At 40.2% G+C, this 17,372-nt stretch overlaps 1 protein-coding gene across 1 annotated transcript in view; it reads right to left on the bottom strand.

Annotated features, from left to right (window-relative positions):
• The window catches only part of LOC117506763 (sodium-coupled neutral amino acid transporter 3-like), a 100,328-nt gene extending 92,322 nt beyond the window's left edge, over positions 1–8,006 (bottom strand). Inside the window, 1 exon segment of the mRNA XM_034166351.1 lies at positions 7,825–8,006. The gene's annotated coding sequence lies outside the window, so the exon portion shown is untranslated.
• Positions 8,007–17,372: the final 9,366 nt, after the last annotated feature.

Raw genomic sequence — 17,372 nt, forward strand, 5'->3', positions numbered from 1 at the left:
GGGCGTGCGTTTTACTGCCATCACAAAGCCCCTATTAGCCACGCTCCTGACTAGGTTCCGGTGTCACCGACCGAACGGTCCCTTCTAAAAACTGGTCCACTCTGCCTTCACTGCGCATGCGTCATTAGCCGCGGTTCACCGATTATCGCCTCATTTCTGCTTAAAACTGCACTCCAGTCACCATCTATCTCAGCAACAGATATCTGAAGCTTTTGTACAACAATCATTTCCACATGAATTCAGCATTATTTCATAATAAAAGACGGGGGACCAATCAGAGCAGCTGAGTCAGTCTGAGTCTGACTCTCTGAGTCTGACTCTCTACACCCAAACCGATCAAAGGGAATAATGTGATTATTAACCTTCAGATGACAAATTAAAATCTCTTAAATCTCTTAGTTTTAAGCAGAAATGAAGGGTTAACTGGTGAATTTGCTACTGATGTGCCAAAATGACACAGGCACAGCAGCAGCACATCAGACTCAGACATGCTGCTGTGGAACTCTGATTGCTCCCCCGTCTTTTATGATGAAATAATCCTGAATTCATATGGAAATGATTGTTGTACAAAAGCTTCAGATATCTGTCACTGACACAGATGATGACTGGAGTGCAGTTTTGAGCAGAAATTAGGTGATAATGGGTGAATCGCTGCTGGTACTCAAAAATGACGCTGCTGACGCTCTGAAAAAGCACATGCACAGTGACGGCACAGTGCTCTATGCAAGCCTACACAACACTCTGCTACTGTATGCAAGTCTCTGCAACACTGCACGACTGTACACCATGCCTCCGCAATTGTACACAACCCTACGCCAGTCCGGCGAAAAATCCTTTTAGGTTTTTTATCAGTACATACCTGCATTGCTAGATTTTATTCATCCCGCTGAACTTTGCTGGCTTTGAAGCTTCAAAACCACAGAAGAAGAAGAGGCAGATCAAGCTTCCACATCCACTATAACTCCTCATGGACGGATCGCCAGCGAGAGGACATGTCCACGTCCACTAGCTCCTTACGGACAGATCCCACGTGCGATCACAAGTTGCAGCTATGCCTTCACCTCCTAACGTTCTCTCACAATTGTGGCACGTTGCATAAAGTCCATTAACTGCTGGAAATAATGTATTCTGACTTTTTCCAATGTATGAAATTCTTGTGCGTGTCCAGGCAGTCTGTAAAAACAGTGTGATAGAGCCAAGCTTCTCCTCCCTGCGTGCAACTTACACAGCCTTTCCTGCCAAGCATCCGTCTGCATGCAACTTACGCAGCCATTCCTACATACTAGATGAGCATCACAATGCAACTCTACGCAGGCCCGGTGTGAAAGGGACTTAAGCGGTTAAAAATGAGTGTGTAACTTTCAGAGGTTCTGAATTACATTGTGTCTTATGGGCCTTTCACACTGAATACGTCAGATGCGTCAAAACTCGGTCTAAAAAGCATTATTTTCAATGAGACGCGTTGTTTTTTAGATGCATCAGATGCGTCACGTCAAAAGCTGAGCTAAACCGACGCTTCTGACGGGAGCGCGCATTGCCGCTTGTCGGCAGTCTGATGCGGTCAAAGTTCAGTCCAATCCAACTTTCGATGCTCTGAGCTGTGACGTACCTTTGCGTTGTCCAATAGGAATGATGCGTCGGGACAAAACATGGAAGACTAGTGGCAGAAACCACTGATCTCTACAAACAAACGTGTCACAGGACTGCTCATTTATGGAGAAGTTTTCTGAAGAAAAATCCTTGGAAATGTTTTTTGTTGCTGTTGTTTGTTACCTCAGAATTTCTGATTACTGTTAAAAAAAGTTTAGAACACTTGTAATTAAAATAGCTAAATAAATCAATAAATGGTTCTTTAGAAACTTTTCATCTGTAAATTAAAACCACCTGTGATTTCAGATTAGATAATTTCTTGTTTAACATAAGGAACCTCAGACATTTATTTTTAGACAAAATAACATGGAAATTTGTACATTTTTTAAGTCTGGTAGATTATTTATATCTCATTTCAACCAGAAAAACAGACACTGTAAATAAATACAAATGGTTATTGTAAATGCAACAGGAAATAATTTAACAATGACTGCAGTGATTGTAAAGTAGGATTTCTGTGACATAAACCTCATGATGAATTTTTTTTAATGGTAATTTCAACTTGTAATTTTGCCAAAATATGTAATTGCCGTTAATGTTGTCTAAAAACCTGTTGTCTAATTGACTTTTAGGTGGCAGGTAAGGAAACGAGGGGAACACTTTCTTAGTAATACTACATATTTGAAGGTATCTAAAAATGGGTGTTGCATAAATTGTGGTCTTTCCTGAGAGTCTCAAATGAGGAGAGTGTGCCATCTGTAAACAAGTCACTGAAAAATGTCAATCCCTTTCCATGCAAATGTTGAAATGCAACACAAATGAAATGCAACATTATCCAACACAGACGGGGGGCAGAAGGGATTATTTTCTACTGCAAAAAAACAACTGGCCTGTTTTAACCCAAAATGTCTCCTGAACTGAAGCCAAATTTTTAGTGACTCTTTAACCACTGGATTTATTAGTTCTATATTACGACTATACGGCAACTGGGAGGTGAGTATAGGTAGTGGGTTACATAGTAATTCCATCTCCGCCCATTTTATGCCATGTTTATTTTTATATGTAAATACCCAATGTAAAAGTTTTACAACGTTTGCAGCCCAGTAATAGAAAATAAAACTTGGCAGTCTGAGACCCCCTGACTCGTTAGGCACCTCTAAATATATTTTCTTCATTCTGGGGGTTTGAATTGTTCCAAATAAACGACACAATTAAACTATCTAGCTGCTGAAATGTTGTCTTTGGTATGAAAACTGCGGTCATCTGAAAAAGATAGAGGAATTGAGGTATTACTGTCATCTTCACAATGTTGATTCAGCCTACTAAAGAAATTGGAAGTGCTGACCACTTCTAAAATCTTGAGTCATCCTGTCTAGTAATGTCTTAAAATTATTATTGTACAAGCCTCCCATTGAGTGAGTAATTTTGTCCCCTAAATATGTAAACTCGTTTTTTTTCCAGTTTGAATGGAAAAATAGAATAATTGTTATCCATATCATTAATTGGAAAAAGCAAGCTCTTTGAATAGTTTAATTTATAACCTGACAGATGACCAAAATCATTGAAAATATGTAATAATTTTGATATAGATTCTGCTGGGTGAGATATATATATATATATATATATATATATATATATATATATATATATATATATATATATATATATATATATATAACAAAAGGTTGTCGGCATAAAGCGACACTTTATGGGATTTACCTCCCCAAGTAATTCCTTTAATATTGCCCTCTGCTCTAAAAGCTATTGCGAGTGGCTCAATCGCCAACTCAGAGAGGTAAGGGGAGAGGCAACAACCTTGCCTGTAGCCCCTATAGAGTTGGAAATAGTCAGAGACCGTAATGTTTGTTCATAATGCAGCTGTTGGGGAAGAATATAGGATTTTGATCCATGATTTAAAAAAGACAGCCCAAATGCAAACTTTTCCAAGACAGCGAAAAGATATTGCCATTCGACAGAGGTGAATGCCTTCTTGGCATCTAAGTATATCACGACCTCTGACTGTTCTGAATGAGGTGTATACAATATGTTAATTAGATGCCGCCTATTATAAAAAGACTGTCTGCCCGGTATAAAACCAGTTGGGGTTCATAATATTTGGATGAACAGCTTCAATACGCGTAGCCAGGATTTTTGTCAGGATTTTATAATCACAATTCAATAAGCTTACCGGATGATATGAGCTACATAAGGTGGGGTCTTTGTCCTCCACTTAACTTCTGAGATTTGACAGGATCAGGTTGCAGATTGGAATGGCTGCCGTTTCATGACTACAGCATAATCATTTAAATTTTTTAGCGTATGCACCTCAGTGTTTCATAATGAAGAATATAACAATGGACACAGATCAATTTTTCTTATGGCCTCTGAATATGGGACTCTCCACCAAAGTGCAGCAACATCAATAATACTCCAATGTTATGACTCAAAAATGGTTGAGCTCAGTACACTCAGAAATATTTAACCCTGACTTTTAAGATTTACGTAATTTTATTACATGACTAATTCCCATTTACTTTTTAGATCATTTTAATACAAACCTACCAAATAAACCTTACATGATGCATATTCATTACTGTAATAAATCCTATTTATTTGAAATGCATAATCCTCAGCTTTATGTATTTAGTATTAATAAAATATAATTACTCTACATCAATAATGACAGTATTTATTTAAACTACATAAAGTATATTGTCTGAATTGCATAATAATTGTTACCTATACAAGATAAATGGTATAGTGTAACATAATTATTATGCAATTCAAACAATATACTTTATGTATTTTAAATAAATACTGTCACCATTATTGATTTAGAGTAATTATATTTTATTAATACTAAATACAGAAAGCTGAGGATTATGCATTTCAAATAAATAGGATTAATGAATATGCATCATGTAAGGTTTATTTGGTAGGTTTATATTAAAATGATCTAAAAAAAAAAAGTAAATGGGAATTTGTCATGTAATAAAATTACATAAATCTTAAAAGTTAGGGTAAATATTTCTGTGAGTGTACACAGGGTACACTTGTGATAGGTTGTGTTTGTCACACGAACCAGAAAAACATGGCATAATGCTTTTATTTACAAAAACATGATGTTCATAATGGACACTTTCAAGAATTAAATGCAAAAAACAGAAGATTTTAATAATAAATGATAAGGCTCTGTAGCGGCCATGTTTTTCTAGATCTACGTTCTCAACCGGCCCTCAGGCAACCTGTTGGAGACCTCTGTTGTAGCAGGAAACTCACATTTATACACCCAATGCAGCACAAAATATCATTATAAATATTCGCCACACTGAAGATACAAAAAGAACAAAAATGGCACTATGTTGTGTAACTAACAGATTTCAAGTGTCTATAACCTATTAAACAGAATGCCGTACAAGATGTACACACTCAAAAAACATGCATTGGATGAACTCAATTCAATTATGAGCAGGCTTTACATCTAATATGTAGTCCCAGCTAAATTAAGTTAAATTATCTTGCATGGATGTGCTTTATTTGAGTTCTTTAGATGGAAATCCTGCACATAATTGAGTTTTTTGGAGTGAAGGGATAATATTGGTCATTTAAAGTGGCTATTTCCATGTAGCTGTTTTAATAATTCCACATTCTATTTATACATAGCACTGCCGTGTTATGGGCTACAGATAAGGTCAGATTTTAAATTAAGTTTAGAGTACTCTGCTGCTACGACATGTTGCACACCATGAGACACTGTGGTGTAACTGCTCAGAGTTTTGGGCCAGTGGCATGGGTTTGAATTGGTTTGTTTTTGTACTTCAGGTATTAAATGACCGTGGTAAAGTTAAAAAGATAGAAAGTGTTTAAGATCATCACTTCAAAAGCTAATTTCAGACCTACTTGCAGACTGAAAACACGTTGCATCATGGCAAACCCCGGTGGCGCTGCAGGAAGCTTCTGCCGGTCAGGATCTTGCTCTTCCTCATCCTCTTTCTCTTCAGTGTTGTGTGGCAGCAATTTTTTTGAAGACGTTCACTCCAACATGGATCATTGCTCAAATTGATTGCTGAAAGGCTTGTGGTTATGCAGCACGACATACAAAATCTGCATCCAGGGTTAGTCTAGACCAGTGGTGTCCAAAGTATTCCAGAAAAGGCCAAGAGGGTGTGACTCCAGCAGGAGATTTCACTGATGAACTCATCCCATCTGCTCAAACTGATGTTAATCAGTGAAATCATGTGTTTGTCGGTATGCAGTGCCATTCCCACCCTCTTGGCCCTTTCTGGAATACTGTGGACGCCACTGGTCTAGATGCACCTGTCTGTGTGTTTGTTTAGCGTGGGAATGGCACTGCATACCGACAAACACATGGTCCTTGACAAATCCTTAGTCTGGTCCGACTGGTCCGACAGTCTGGTCCGACAGTCTGGTCTGAAGACCTGCTGCAGCCTTCATCCGCCTTCATAGCCATTGGGTCACAAGCAGTCATCTCCTCATTCGCCTGATCCCCTGTTGAGGACTTCTTGCTTCACCACAGCCTCGTTGGCCATTTCATGTTCAGGGTTCCTCAAAAAATGGCTCAATGGATGAACTCTATTCAGTTATGTGCAGGCTTTCCATCTAATAAATATATGTAGTCCCAACTAAATTAAATTGAATTATCTTGCATGGATGTGCTTTTTTGAGTTGTGACTACATATATTTATTCGATGGAAATCCAATCCAATGAATCAGTTTTTTGAGGGTAGCGGTTACAGGGCACACAAGGTCCCAACAATTTCACACCAACAGGCAATCCCCTACCTGATCTGTTGCCTTGGTGTCATGTCATGGATGAGGGTTAGATTTTGACAGCAAGTAAAGGTGCATAATGTCATAATACAGTGACCAATCAGAAGCACAGAAGTGCTGCGTTTGTATACAGTTTGGTATTATTAATACGGCTACATATTGATAGCCCCCGACCACACACACACTGCATAATTCAACAGTTCATGGAATTAATCATGGGAAATACAAGTGAGCCAGGGGAAAACAAAAAATATGCATTTAAAAATACAAACTTCAAATATAACTTAAAATATCTGCATTAAGGTCTTACTGGTATCTCCAGTAGTGTGTTGTATGAAGTTTTATTTCACAGAGTTCACTCATAAACATTGGGAACATTTACCAAAAATGACTCAGGTACACAATAAGAACAGCTTTTGTAATAGTTAATTATGTTTTACAGTTTTATCATAGAAAATAATCAAATCTCATGACTTATTATTTTTCTCTACTTTAAACCTGTAAATATGGTTGAGTTTTGAAGTGCTGTGTGAACATTTATTTTTTTCACCTTTTTTTTTTTGTTTGTTTTTTTTTGGTCCAAGTGACAAAGTGATGTTAAAATAAGAATCGGGTGGACTGATCGCGCGTAATAACTGTGGATCTCTTCTCAGTTACTACAACACAGCGTTTTAAATTGTTATAGCGTCGGAAAGTGACATTTATCTTGCCACAGGCAAATTTACAAACGCTTCTTTAACAGTGTAGACGTTGCAAAGGAAAGGCGGCGCGCTGCTTTTCTGTCTCTCGGTGCCATGTGGCTCATGGAGGAATCGGACGTGTGGACTGGAACGCGGACAAGGCCACGGCCACAAAACCAAAAGAAAAAAACGGGGACAAAAGCTTCAATAAAACGGTTTTAAAAACGCACATGTGTTAGATGTGATAACTAAAGCGCCCCACGTACCGCCAAACTACGCGTCCTCGCCAAACTTTGGGCCGAAACCACTCACACGGTGACGTATGCAGTCCCTCCACGCGCCACGCTTCTGTTACCTGTAACAGGACGACTTTAGCTCTGAATGACGCGTGTACTGAAGATTAAAAATGTCATCAATGCTTGAACAATCTGTCGGCGATCCCCTCGGAGACACATGGAGCCGGAATGTGAGCTTGGCGCTCACAAGAAGTCCGAAGCTTTATATCTTCTTGCAAGATTCATTTGGAAGCAGAGCGCGTGAGTGTTATTTGAAGAACACAGGCTCTGAATTCGAAGGGTTTTGTTTTTAAAAAACTTTTTTCTTTTGTCTGTTGTTGCTCCAAAAAGTGTTCAACATCTCTCAGTATAATATGGCGTTTTATACACACGCCCCAAAAATACAAACATCATGAAAAAAAACAACAGCTGCAAGCCATGCTTTAAATTATTTTACATATGTAAAGAAATGCCACATTTTGTCTTACCAAAAGTTCGTGCCGCTGGATTTTCAGGATAAATCCAGAGATCAGTGATGTAGAAGTTTACGCAAACTGAATGTGTTCTGCTGGTACGGCGTCCCTTTGAGTTATATTTATTTATTTGACTTTTCTCTTAAGGGGAGGGGGGGGGAAAAAAAAACTACTTGTGCGCGTTTGAGGCCCGTCTATCCAAGTCAGCAGTTAAAAATGTGAGTCGCAGAAATGGGCCGGACGGCATTGTAAAGCCTGTATGACGCGCAACTGTGGGGGTCGCGTTAGCTCCGCCTCCTTTTTCCTCAACCCGTGCACTGCAGCGTGCGTCACTCCAACCGCTAGGTGAAGAAAATAAAGGGCGAAAGTTTATTAATAAAGAATTTTAGAAAAAAAAAAGTATGTCTTTCCGTAATTACGCACAGACAGGCGCCACTTTGAGCTGATTCACAGAGGAAGCATGGGGGGTTGTTGGGACATTAAAATTAAAAGTTGGCAAAAAGCTGAAAATGTTAATTCGGCCAGACGTGGCTCATGTGATTCCAGGATAACCACAAAGTTTAGTATTGTGCTACATTATACTACTCATAAGGGCATCCGGCGTAAAACGTGCCAAACCAACATGTAAATCCTTGGATCTGTCATGGTGACCCCAATTGAAAACAAGGGGACCAGTCAAAAGAACTTACTATAATACTCATACTAGATTACTATATGGCAGGCAGCAAGCAGTACTTTCCCATCCTTACGGTATTTGAATACTCAGTAGACATTTAGCAGTGGTACCTGGATGATCTCTGTAGTCTGCAAACAGACTAGTCCGCTCTCTCATAAGGTAGCTGCCTAGCTCATAACTGAAGAACTTCCTGGGAAAATTCAAAGATTTCAAACATACATATATAAATGGTAGCAGCATCCAAGTGGCTGTGGAATTTCACAAATACACATTTATTAAGTATCAGGGAGGGATTTTGTTTTTTAAAAAGTCTGTCATTGCAAAATAAAAAATTTCACAGTATACATGTAAACATACGGGTCAAAGCGCAGACAAAAGTTCCCAATTCACCTAACCTGCATGTCTTTAAATGTTGGCAGAAACCGGAGCACCCAGAGGAAACCCACAGGTGGGGATTGATCCGATGACTTTTTTGCTGTGAGGCAACAGTGTTAACCACTAATCCACCATGTCGCCCATTTCACACATAATTTGTTTATGCCATTTTGAATACCAATACATATATATATGTTCTCCAGATGTTGAGCTACTCTGTGTGTCCCTACGACCTCACTATCTGCCAAGAGAATTCGGTTGTGTTTTGATGTGCGCCGTGTACATCCCACCCAGTGCCAATGCAGGCAGGGCTGCTGCGTGCATGGCAGAGTGCGCGCACAAGCAAATCCAGTGGACACCGGGAGCCCCTCTGTTTTTCCTTGGAGATTTCAATCATTGCAAGCCAGAGTCCGTGTTGGCAGGATTTGATCAGTATGAGTATCAGTATGTGTGACACATGGAAAAACAAAACTTTGGACAAATGCTATGGAAATGTGAAGAACGCCTATGTGGCCAAACCCAAGCCCCCCCTGTCCAATTCAGATCATAACACTGTACATCTAATTCCCTCTTACAGATCAGTGTTCAGGACATGTAAGCCAGAACACAAAACAGTTAATATATGGACAAATGACACAATGGAAGCACTTATGGGATGCTTTCTTTGCACAGACTGGTCCATCTCCCATTCACTAGAGCTTGATGAAGCAACTATTAGTGATTACATTAATTTCTGTGTAGACAGTCTTGTTGATAAAAAAAAAGAGGTTGTTGTGTATCCAAACAACAAACCTTATATAACTAAAGAAATTAAGCAGTGCATAAACAAGAAGAATCAGGCTTTTAGAGAAAAGGACAGAATTGGGTCACAAGTTGCACAAAAAGAGCTTAAATATCATCTAAAAAAAAAGGCAAGGCAAAAGAATAAACAGGCCATGGAAAACAGCTTTCATGGGTCAAACACCAAAAAGCTGTGGGACATGATGAGGATGGTCACAAATATGAACCCAGCAAAAACTCATATCACAGCAATTGATGAACTCCAAAGAGCCAATGAGTTAAATGACTTCTTAGATTTGATAATCAAGACTACTCAGAGCAATGTCACAAGCTCCTTCAAACATTGCCAGACACTAGGGCAGCCCCTTGGGTGGAGATAGACCCTAGTGATGTGCAGCACCTTTTTAAGCGTCTGTGCCAAAACAAGGCAACAGGGCCTGACAAGCTGCCAGCTTTTCTATTAAAAAGCTGCACAGAGGAGCTGGCATCTGCCTGGACTCCTCTATTTCAACGGTCCCTGGACACGCAGACAGTACCCGCTCTATGGAAAGTGTCACATATAGCACCAATTCCCAAAAGACCTGGTACTACTGCAAATAACGACCTGCGCCCTGTGGCTCTAACATCTAATGTTATGAAGTGCTTTGAGAGGTATGTTTTCACTCTGCTGGAGAAGGAGGTGGCACCACAACTGGACACTTTTCAGTTTGCCTATAGAAAGAACAGGAGCACTGAAGATGCAGTTCTAAGCACGGTTCACTTTGTCTCCAAGCACCTTGAGAACACAAAGGCCTATGCCCGTATTTTATTTGTTGATTTTAGCTCAGCTTTTAATACAGTGCAGTTCTATCTACTTTTAGAGAAGCTTTTTAACATGGGTGTCAGTGCATTTTTAATCAAATGGTTTTACTCATTTTTAAATAACAGATCCCAGCGAGTAAAGGTGAATGGTACATTGTCAGAGGTCAGAAGCTGCAACACTGGTGTTCCACAGGGCTCTGTGGCATCGCCTGTACTTTTGCACTTTATACTAATGATTGCAAAAGTACACATGAAAACAATTACATTTTGAAATATGCAGATGACACGGCCATAGTGAGTCTTCTGCATAAGGACACTGACATCTCCTCATACCACAGTGAAATACAGCAGTTCACTCAGTGGTGTGAGAGGAACTGTCTGCTACTAAACACCAAGAAGAGTCAGGAAATGGTGCTGGATCCAAGAAACATCTGCCAGCATGACCCTGTCACAATAAAGAACACCACCATCCAGCAGGTGTCTACCTACAAGAACCTGGGGATCCAGGTGGACTGCGCCCTCTGTTGGAAGCCTCATGTGGACTTTCTGTGCTCCCGCTTGCAGCAGAGGCTTTATTTTCTAAGAAGGCTGAGGCTGTATGGGGTGAGCACAAGCATGTTACTTGTTTTTTACCGAGCCATGGTGGAGAGTCTGCTCAGGTACGGGCTCATAGCCTGGTTTGGGAATATAGCAGCTCAATCAAAAAACAAGTTAGCAAACATTCACAAGACAGCAATGAAAATTATTGGACTCAAACAATATCCCACAATTCAACACATTTAGGAAGAAGCAGTGATGAGGCAGGCCAAGATCACCTCCACAAATTGCCCCTTGGGGACAATAAAGTTTATTCAGTCAGTCAGTTCAATCTATCTATCTTTCTCTCTCTCTCTCTCTCTCTCTCTCTCTCTCTCTCTCTCTCTCTCTCTCTCTCTCTCTCTATAAAATTATCTTCTTTAAACTCAAACTCAAAGTAGAGCTCTACAACTTGATATACATTAATTAAAATATAAAAGCCAAGATGATGGGTTGCATAAGTAATGAAACACTTTAGTATAATACCTGTAAACCAGTTTTATTGCCAGTTTTCTTCAGACAAGTTAGAGATGGATACATGAACATTTCCAAGTCACCAAATATGTCTTGGAATTTATTTACATCAATTATGTAGAAATACAAACAGTCTGGCACTCTTTCTGTGTAGGCTCTCAGTTGTCCAGGTGGTTTCCATAGTAGAGAAGCTTGAATCTTCGACTGGACTGGGTTGCTTGACACGAGGACGTTTCGCTTCAAATTGCAGAAGCTTCCTCAGCTGAAATTCTTGCTCTGGTAGTCTGACTTCTGTCTTGACTCTTGTAGAGAAGAATATTCAAGAAGTCACAAAAGCTGGAGTTTTAAACCTAACCAGACCCCTCCTACTGAGAGGCAGACTGCTATAGGCTAGTGACTAAACAATAGCTCTAATTAGCACCTATTGTCCTCTAGTTAGCACCCTCCTAATGAAAGGGCAGCTGTCCCTCCTAATGATGAGACGGAAGCCTCTCCTGATGGCTCCCTTGATGACTCTGCTGATGACATGAATGAGTTCGTGGTTACGTTACGGCAGAGCACCCCCCCATCTCACCTCTCGCGTTAGGTGAGCAACGCTGCACAGTGCAGAGTTTGTGCAGGGGGAGGGGGGAATCATTCAATGTTTGGACGATGAGGTGGTCGAAACGGAGTAAGACATAATCATGGATAGGAAACAATCAAAGCCATCAGGTGCCCAATTTCAAAAGAAAAAGAAAGAAGAAAAGGAGAAACGAGCAAAGGAAAAAGGTATGTATTGATTTACGTATTCCCGCAGCTTCACAGTGCTTTAAACAGTGTGGACACTGAGCGTCCACAGAGTTCAATAGCGAAGCAAAGACTGCAGCGAAACGAGACGAGTCATTGGATAAATGCTGGGCTTTGTCCCGCCCATAATTTATTCCTCAGAATTGAGTGATTCCATATTTTTTTTCCCTCTGCTTGGTCTAAAAAAGTAACCAATACTGACTGCCACAATTTTTTTTCCCTGATTTCTTATAGTGTTTCTTAAAGCCAGAAAGTTGTCATTTGAAATGACTTTAGTTTTGTGTCATGTCTGTGATCTGCTTTTTTTCTACAAAATTAAACAACTGAATGAACATCCTCCGAGGCCGGTGATTCCATAATTTTTGCCAGGGGTTGTATTAAGTTGCAGAGATTTGCTTTCAGTTTAAGGAAGATCATTTTTGAAATTTTTATATTGAGAAGCGTGATTTACCTTTTACATTTGAAATGGCATAAATAAATTAACGTGTGAAATACCAAGGGGCCACACACCTTTGCAAGGTACTGTAAATTGTGTCCATACTACTCACTTGTTTATTCTAGTACACTGCAGGAACAGTTGAGCAGTAGATCCTTAACTGATGTTAGTCCATACTGAGTATTCAGAAGTGGGGTTGGAGAAAGTGAAGCACCACTTTACACTGGAAACATCTCATGAAACAAACAAACAAAAACCCTTCATTGGCAATTGATCCATTTTTTGGATGTTAAACTGCATACAGGACTGTAGGTGGTCCTCCAACCTGGACCTGCAGGCACAGTGACATTATAACACATCTTGACATTCATCAATATAATATCAACTAGCACATTGTCCATGGGGATCCTCGATTGGGTAGTGTTTCTATAATGGGTAGCTGAAATTTTTCAAAGGTAGTAATAAATTATGCAGTTTCTATAATGATTTCAACTGACAGTGCAGGAAATTAAAATGAGAAAGTTTTTTGAATAATTGTATATATTTGACAAATTTGTCATGTTTTACAACTGGCAAGGTTGAGATATTTCCTTTGTTCAAAGCTTGTCTGGTTAGCAGGGACTGATTAATAGTGACATCAATGTCCATTGTTCACTGTATTATCCCTAATTTATTATATGGCTACAACAGCATGTGCACTCTGACTGGCTGATATTCAGTCTGATATTTTCCCATATCAGAGCGTTACCATGACAATTGGTCCAGATCATGCAACAGATTTGCGACTTTGCTTACAATTTTCATGGTGCGAAATATAACAAAAAGCGAACAAAGAAATGATGAGCGAATTTTATTACACAGACGAGTTTGAATTGGAGGAATTAACAGCAAACGAGCTCGAAGTGCACATCCAAAATGAAGACTAACAAGATGAAAACACAGCTCCAAACAACCATATAATAAAATTTTAACCTCGCTTGCTCACTTAATAATCCTTTAATAATCTCATTAAGTTTCCGTTTTCAAGGTGTTCATCCTTGACCCAAAATGCATAAGCATACCAAATGGCAACTCTTCCCAGATCCCCCGTGACAGAAAGTTAGACGCACACACACACACAGGCCACTTTGCTGGACATAATAATATCATAATAAAGATGTTGCTCCAAAGTCATCCTCCCAATGTTGTAACAGAATATGACATTCATCCATCCATCCATTTTCTTCCACTTTATCTGGAGTCGGGTCGCGGGGGCAGCAGCTCAAGCAAAGCCGCCCAGACCTCCCGATCCATACACAGCTCCTCCAGGGGAACCCCAAGGTGTTCCCAAGCCAGCCAAGAGACATAGTCCCTCCAGCGTGTCCTGGGTCTTCCCCGGGGCCTCCTCCCGTTGGGACGTGCCCGGAATACCTCTCTAGCGAAGCGTCCAGGGGGCATCCAGAAAAGATGCCTGAGCCACCTCAACTGACTCCTTTCGACGTGGAGGAGCAGCGGCTCGACTCCGAGCTCCTCCCGAGTAACCAAATATGACATTGATACATTGAAACGTTTATACTGCTGCTGCGTTCCTCTGGGCATTAATGTCATATGAACTATTTGCACTTTCTAAATATACTTCTACATCAGCAATAAGTTGCTCTAAACAATATCTTATTGTAATTTATAATTGTGTTATGACAATTACAAATAAAGCATTGATTGATTGACTGAATTAGCCAAAGAGCTATGATGCAGTTGATGGTTACATTCTTGGGCATGAAACTAAAATGCTCTTTTTGCAGAGCAGGAAGCAGCTGGCACTGAATCCTACTGAGAATGATGACCCCTGCATGCATCTTGCTTGACACACAGACCAGTACAATGTCCCATAGTTGTTTCAGCCCAGGTGATCACCTTTCCTTTTTGGCACTTGTTTGGTTAACAGGTATAAGACTGGAAGAAAATAAAAAAAAAACAGTGGCATGAAACCAGAATGCTTTTTGTGGAGTAGCTGGCACTGAATGCTACTGAGAATGATGACCCTTGCAGGTCTCTTGCCTGGCACACATTACAGTACAATGCCCCATAGTTGGTTCAGCCCAGGTGATCTTTCCTTTTTGGGAGTTTTTCTTCCAGTCTTTTGGAATACCAGTTTACCAAACAATGCCAAAACAGCCATCTTCACCTGCCTCAAGTTCAGGACTGATACAAGATTCATGCCACTTTCACTGCCCACAACTGTTTTACCAACTTTACAGTCTCACTGAGATTCAGCAGAGACAGAGATTGTTCTTGCCCAGCAATGAACTGTCCAAAGGATTTTACGGTTGTAAAGAGCGCCATTCCTGCCACCAACTCCCTACAAGATATTCATCTTCCCAGCGGGCAAAATGAAATCTAACACTGACGCATTGGTTTAAAAATTTAATCAACACAGAAATCCCTACATTACCCCAACTTACAGCACCTCCAGAAAATAGTCACAGCGATGCACTTTTCAAATTTTATTTTTTATTACAGCCTTATTTAAAAAATGGGTGAAATTCATTTTCCCCTCAAAATTCAACACACAATACCACATAATGACAATGAAAAACACTTTCTTAGATTTTTGCAAATTTATTAAAAAAAAACAAAAAAAAAAAACTAAGGATTCACATGTACATAAATATTCACAGCCTTTGCCATGAAGCTCAAAATTGAGCTCAGGTGCATCCTGTTTCCACTGATCATCCTTGAGATGTTTCTACAGCTTAATTGGAGTCCACCTGGGTTAGATTCAGTTGACTGGACATGATTTGGAAAGACACACCCAGCCTTCTCCTACTGTGGTTCGACTCTTTGGAATGATCTACCTGCTGTTATTAGGCAGTCTGACATGGTGGACACTTTCAAATCAAGACTGAAGACCCACTTCTTTAGACTGTCTTAATTTGTATTTGCTTTGTAATTTCCTTTTATTCTACTGTCTTGTTTTTATTGTGCTTTTCTTGCTTTTAAATTAATTTGTGTTATGAATTGTGTGAAGCACCTTGGTGCGACTGTCGTGAGTTGGCACTATATAAATTAATTGAAATTTAAATTGTCTACATATAAGGTCCCACAGTTGACAGTGCATGTCAGAGCACAAACCAAGCATGAAGTCAAAGGAATTGTCTGTAGACCTTTGAGACAGGATTGTCTCGAGGCACAAATCTGGGGAAGGGTACAGAAACATTTCTGCTGCTTTGAAGGTCCCAATGAGCACAGTGGCCTCCATCATCTGTAAATGATAGAAGTTTGGATCCACCAGGACTCCTCCTAGAGCTGGCTGCCTTTCTAAAACAGTGCTTGTGGGAGAAGGGCCTTAGTCAGGGAGGTGACCAAGAACCTAATGATCACTCTGTCAGAGCTCCAGCATTCCTCTGTGGAGAGAGAACCTTCCAGAAGGACAACCATCTCTGCAGCAATCCACCAATCAGGCATGTATGGTAGCCACACAGAATTCCACTCCTTAGTAAAAGGCACATGGCAGCCCACCTGGAGTTTGCCAAAAGGCACCTGAAGGACTGTCAGACCATGAGAAACAAAATTCTCTGGTCTGATGAGACAAAGACTGAACTCTTTGGCGTGAATGCCAGGCGTCATGTTTGGAGGAAAACAGGTACCATCCCTACAATGAAGCATGGTGGTGGCAGCATCATGCTGTGGGGATGTTTTTCAGCAGCAGGAACTGGGAGAGGAACTGGGAGACTAGTCAGGATTGAGGGAAAGATGAATGCAGAAATTTAGACATCCTGGATGAAAACCTGGTCCAGAGGGGACTTGACCTCAGACTGGGGTGACATTCATCTTTGAGCAGGACACTGACCCTAAGTACGTAGCCAAGATATCAAAAGAGCAGCTTCAGGACAACTCTATGAATGTCCTTGAGTGGCCCAGCCAGAGTCCAGACCTGAATCTGATTGAACATCTCTGCGGAGATCTGAAAATGGCTGTGCACTAACGCTCCCCATCTAACCTGATGGAGCTTGAGAGGTGCTGCAAAGAGGAATGGGCAAAACTGCCCAAAGATAGGTGCGTCAAGCTTGTGGCATCATAGTCATTAAGACTTGAGGCTGTAATTGCTGCTAAAGGTGCATCAACAAAGTATTGAGCAAAGGGTGTGAATACTTACGTACACGTAATTTCTTCTTTTTTTATTAAGTCCCTTCAGCTGCTCCCTTGTTTTCACTCAGTGTCACCACAATAGCTCCAAAGTGGATCTGCAGCTTGAAGTTTTACGCTTCCCGATGAAAATCCACATTACATGGCGAAATTACATGGGGTTTGAACCGGGAACCTTCCACATTGAAACCAATAGCACTAGTCATTTGTCCACCCCCCACTATAATTTCTTAGTTTTATGTTTAATAAATTTGCAAAAATGAGAAGAGTCATTATGGGGTGTTGTGAGTAGAATTTTGAGGGAAATAAATGAATTTACTCCATTTTGGAATAAGGCCGAAAGATAAAATGTGGAAAAAGTGAAGCACTGAATACTTTCCAGATGCACTGTATTTGGTTGATATCAGGGCCAGATTTGAGCAACATGAACATTACTAGATGCTCTTTTTCCCAGTACACATGCCTTGTAATTGCTGGTCCAAATGAAATTAAATCCTAATAGCTTTCTAACTTACACACACACACACAAAACTA

Source organism: Thalassophryne amazonica, chromosome 3 (assembly GCF_902500255.1).
Source record: "Thalassophryne amazonica chromosome 3, fThaAma1.1, whole genome shotgun sequence".
Taxonomy (NCBI): domain Eukaryota; kingdom Metazoa; phylum Chordata; class Actinopteri; order Batrachoidiformes; family Batrachoididae; genus Thalassophryne; species Thalassophryne amazonica.